The sequence below is a fragment of the Oncorhynchus nerka genome, linkage group LG9b (genome assembly GCF_034236695.1).
Source record: "Oncorhynchus nerka isolate Pitt River linkage group LG9b, Oner_Uvic_2.0, whole genome shotgun sequence".
Taxonomy (NCBI): Eukaryota; Metazoa; Chordata; class Actinopteri; order Salmoniformes; family Salmonidae; genus Oncorhynchus; species Oncorhynchus nerka.
This window is the reverse complement of record NC_088424.1, coordinates 48,245,205-48,251,338: the sequence shown is the minus strand read 5'-3', so window position 1 is coordinate 48,251,338 and position 6,134 is coordinate 48,245,205.

Sequence of the window (6,134 nt, the reverse complement as noted above, 5' to 3'; positions counted from 1 at the left end):
AACTATCTATCTAACTAACTATAATCTATAACTATCTATCTAACTAACTATAACTATAATCTATAACTATCTATCTAACTATCTATAACTATAATCTATAACTATCTATCTAACTATCTATAACTATAATCTATAACTATCTATCTAACTATAACTATGTCTATAACCAACTATAACTATGTCTATAACTATCTATAACTATAATCTATAACTATCTATAACTATAATCTATAACTATCTATAACTATGTCTATAACTATCTATAACTATAATCTATAACTATCTATAACTATGTCTATAACTATCTAACTATAATCTATAACTATCTATAACTATAATCTATAACTATAATCTATAACTATGTCTATAACTAACTATAACTATAATCTATAACTATGTCTATAACTAACTATAACTATAATCTATAACTAACTATAACTATAATCTATAACTATAATCTATAACTATGTCTATAACTAACTATAACTATAATCTATAACTATGTCTATTACTATCTATAACTATGTCTATAACTATCTATAACTATAATCTATAACTAACTATAACTATAATCTATAACTATGTCTATAACTAACTATAACTATAATCTATAACTATGTCTATAACTATCTATCTAACTAACTATAACTATAATCTATAACTATCTATCTAACTATCTATAACTATAATCTATAACTATCTATCTAACTAACTATAACTATAATCTATAACTATCTATCTAACTATCTATAACTATAATCTATAACTATCTATCTAACTATCTATAACTATAATCTATAACTATCTATCTAACTATAACTATGTCTATAACCAACTATAACTATGTCTATAACTATCTATAACTATAATCTATAACTATCTATAACTATGTCTATAATAATCTATAACTATCTATAACTATGTCTATAACTATCTATAACTATAATCTATAACTATCTATCTAACTATAACTATGTCTATAACTATCTAACTATAATCTATAACTATCTATCTAACTATATATAACTATAATCTATAACTATCTATCTAACTAACTATAACTATAATCTATAACTATCTATCTAACTATCTATAACTATAATCTATAACTATCTATCTAACTATAACTATGTCTATAACCAACTATAACTATGTCTATAACTATCTATCTAACTATCTATAACTATAATCTATAACTATCTATCTAACTATAACTATGTCTATAACCAACTATAACTATGTCTATAACTATGTCTATAACTATGTCTATAACTATCTATCTAACTATCTATAACTATAATCTATAACTATCTATCTAACTATAACTATGTCTATAACCAACTATAACTATGTCTATAACTATCTATCTAACTATCTATAACTATAATCTATAACTATCTATCTAACTATAACTATGTCTATAACCAACTATAACTATGTCTATAACTATCTATCTAACTATCTATAACTATAATCTATAACTATCTATCTAACTATAACTATGTCTATAACTATCTATAACTATAATCTATAACTATCTATCTAACTATAACTATGTCTATAACTATCTATAACTATAATCTATAACTATCTATCTAACTATAACTATGTCTATAACTATCTATAACTATAATCTATAACTATCTATCTAACTATAACTATGTCTATAACTATCTATAACTATAATCTATAACTATCTATCTAACTATAACTATGTCTATAACTAACTATAACTATAATCTATAACTATCTATCTAACTATAACTATAATCTATAACTATCTATCTAACTATAACTATGTCTATAACTAACTATAACTATAATCTATAACTATCTATCTAACTATAACTATGTCTATAACCAACTATAACTATGATTTTAGGAGTATGTTATTGTATGTGTATAATGTCCATTAGATAAACACATTTGTGCAGATCCTTACTTTAGGACTGTTGTGCCAGTGTAGTTTCTGTAGGCTTCCGTTCTCCTCCCATCCACTCCCCACCATGTGTATATATGCCTATGCGTGGCTGCAATTCGTGTCTGTCTATGGGGCTTAACCCATTGTGGTCTGAGTCAGCTATTTATTTTGTAGCGTGTGTAGTGTTACTGCTGTGCTCAGTGTCTGGTCTATAGACTCCAGGTATACTATGACTTGAGGCTTACGAGTGGGTATGTAACGGAGACATGTTATCTTCCACGGATAATCCCATCCTCTAGGCTGCGTGTGGCTTCAGGGGCAGAGGTCTGAATCAGATGTGCTAGAAAAGAGACGTACTGGACAAAACATTAGGAACACCTGCTCTTTCCATGACACAGACTGACCAGGTGAATCCAGGTGAAAGATATGGTCCCTTATTGATGTCACTTGTGAAATCCACTTCAATCAGTGTCGATGAAGGGGAGGAGACGGGTTAAAGAAGGATTTTTATGCCTTGAGATAATTGATACATGGATTGTGTCTGTGAGCCATTCAGAGGGTGAATGGGCAAGACAACAGATGTAAGTGCCTTTGAACGGGGTATGGTAGTAGGTACCAGGCGCACTGGTTTGAATGTGTCAAGAACTGCAACGCTTTTCGGGTTTTTCACACTCAACAGTTTCCCGTGTGTATAAAGAATGGTCCAACCACCCATAGGACATCCAGCCAACTTGACACAACTGTGGGAAGCAATGGAGTCACCATGGATATGGAGCATTAAAGGTCGCCATAACACCACTCAACAAACATACTATAATTTAGAGAGCATCATGGGGGTTTTCTACATTTTAGAAACCGTGGTGCACTGGAAATGATAGTATTGAGTATTGAGTGGTGTTATGGCCACCTCTACTGGTTAGAAAGGAGTACTGGTTATTTGTGACCAATAATTTATTGATGGTGAACATTTAGTGGTGAATGTTCGGCAATACTATAAAAACAAAAAACACACATAAAATCAACCTGACTGCTGTTAAGAATATCTGTTATTATTTAACAACAATAAAATACCTGATTTATCACAAATTAACACGAAATAAATTAACATCAGTGAAGAAGAAGCATTAAATATTTTCCAAATAGAGGTTCTAGTCACAGAGAGGTTTCACCTGTTAGACTTCATTATGATAGACAGATCATACCCTTAGTCACCTCTCCATGCACCATTCACCTGCAAAATACAACACATCACATTACAGTTTTTGTTTTTACAAACTCTTTGGTACTAATTTCGGGAATCTTGGTGTCATTTTTTTCAAAACTCTAGACACAAAACTCACAACCAATGGAAATTTTTCAAAACTCTTAACACTTTTTCCAATTGCTTGGATACAATACACATAAAGCTAAGATAATTTGTTCATTGAACTAAAATCACCTGTTCAAAATGACACAACTTAACATCAAGGTATTACCATTTCAAAATGCAATTCACACATGACATCTGAGATGACTGTCTATTCATTTCATTACAATGATCTCACTATCAATGGATACAACTGCTCAAAATGATAAGAAACTGTTGCATTACTCTTAATGCATTAGTTTATTGGAAACTGACAAACAATATTCCATGTTTAGATCATGAACGTTTCCGAGATCCATTGACACCAATTATGGAACTTGAACCAAGACTACATTATCATGGATGTAATATTTAATCATCATTCTTTATCAGACACTGTTTCTATGGTCCCACCACTTTTCCAGATCATGTTTTCAGATTTGACATTACTGTACACTGCCACTTTATTAGGTACACCTATCTAGTACCCCCTTTTGCCTCCACAACATCCTGAATTTTCACGGTGTTAACGATTGAGAGATGCCCTTCTGCACACCACTGTTTTAAACAGCTGTGGAGCATGTGTGGCCTTTCTGTTAGCTTGAATGAGTCTGGACATTCTCCTCTGACCCTCTCATTAACAAGGTGTTTTTGCCACCTTTCTCCAGGCTCATGAATGTGTTTTGTTTATCGCACCATTCTCTGTAAACTCTAGAGACTGTAGTGCGTAAAAACCCCAGGAGGGCAGCTGTTTCTGAGATGCTGGAACCACCATGTGTGGCATCAACAATCATACCACGGTCAAAGTTGCTTAGATTACGCATCTTGCCCGTTCTAATGTTAGGTCGAACAACATCTAAAGCTCTCTACTCTTGAGTTGCAGGCAGCCATATGATTCGCTGTTCGAAGGTAACCTTCCTTGATAAGCTAAACCAGGTATGTAGAGCTGATGGTGTGACCTGTGTCATTGTGTGGGATAATGGCAGGTTCCACCATGCTCAAATGGTGCAAGCATGGTTTCAGGCCCAACCACAATTTACCACCCTGTGCTTACCCCCTTAACCCGATTGAGGAATTTTTCTCCACATGGAGGTGGAAGGTATATGATAGGCGCCCTCATGAACAAGCCACCTTTCTCCAGGCCATGAATGATGCATGCAATGACATCACGGCAGACCAGTGTCAGGCCTGGATTCGCCCGAAGATTCTTCCCAAGATGTTTGCCTATTGAAAACATCCATTGTGATGTGGATGAGAACCTGTTGATGGAAATATAGAATTACATTAATCAATCCTTTGTTTTGCGTTTAACAGTAAGCCAGCTGAGGAACACTGCAGTGATGTTTTACAGTAAGCCAGTTGAGGAACACTGCAGTGATGTTTTACAGTAAGCCAGCTGACGAACACTGCAGTTGATGTTTTACAGTAAGCCAGCTGAGGAACACTGCAGTGATGTTTTACAGTAAGCCAGCTGAGGAACACTGCAGTGATGTTTTACAGTAAGCCAGCTGAGGAACACTGCAGTGATGTTTTACAGTAAGCCAGATGAGGAACACTGCAGTGATGTTTTACAGTAAGCCAGCTGAGGAACACTGCAGTGATGTTTTACAGTAAGCCAGCTGAGGAACACTGCAGTGATGTTTTACAGTAAGCCAGCTGAGGAACACTGCAGTGATGTTTTACAGTAAGCCAGCTGAGGAACACTGCAGTGATGTTTTACAGTAAGCCAGATGAGGAACACTGCAGTTGATGTTTTACAGTAAGCCAGCTGAGGAACACTGCAGTGATGTTTTACAGTAAGCCAGCTGAGGAACACTGCAGTGATGTTTTACAGTAAGCCAGCTGAGGAACACCGCAGTTGATGTTTTACAGTAAGCCAGATGAGGAACACTGCAGTGATGTTTTACAGTAAGCCAGCTGAGGAACACTGCAGTGATGTTTTACAGTAAGCCAGCTGAGGAACACCGCAGTTGATGTTTTACAGTAAGCCAGCTGAGGAACACTGCAGTGATGTTTTACAGTAAGCCAGGTGAGGAACACTGCAGTGATGTTTTACAGTAAGCCAGCTGAGGAACACTGCAGTGATGTTTTACAGTAAGCCAGGTGAGGAACACTGCAGTGATGTTTTACAGTAAGCCAGCTGAGGAACACCGCAGTTGATGTTTAACTGTAGTTTTGTTCTTTTTTTGTTGTTTTATTTTTTCTTTGATTCAAAGAAACCTACGTTGTGATTTTATTGTATTTCATCAATAAATGTCATATTGTGTTCAATGATTCCACTGTCTGTAGTATTCTCTTTACTAGTCCTTTTACAGTGATGTATTTACGTGTAGTGGCATAATAAAACACGTGTCACATATTTTGTACTACAATATTTAATGATTGTACGAACAACTACACAGTGAAAGTATTGGTATCTTGTTTCGTGGGTGATCTAAATGAATGTTACTGTGGTATTTCATGATAAATTAGTTATTTGACCCAATGATTCTGCAAGTGCAAGGTTTCTTTAAAGATATGAATGCACAATGCAATGTTTTGAACATTGGACAGCCTGTGTTACAAGTGATGACCGTTTTTTAATTTTGTGTCTAGAGTTCTGAAAAAGGAGGTTCTGAAAGGTTCTGCAATTAGTGCCAAAGTGATTGTAAAAAACTGTGATCACCATGGTTTATATTCATATCTGGTAGTCTATTATTCTATAATAATCAAATTACAATTTAAGGAAAGTGTATTTCACAAAGTCACATCAATATATTCTAATTACATTAATCTTCACTAAGATCTAGTGCTTAGATCGTTGGACCAGTAACCGAAAGGTTGCTAAATCGAATCCCTGAGTTGACAAAGTAAAACATCTGTCGTTTT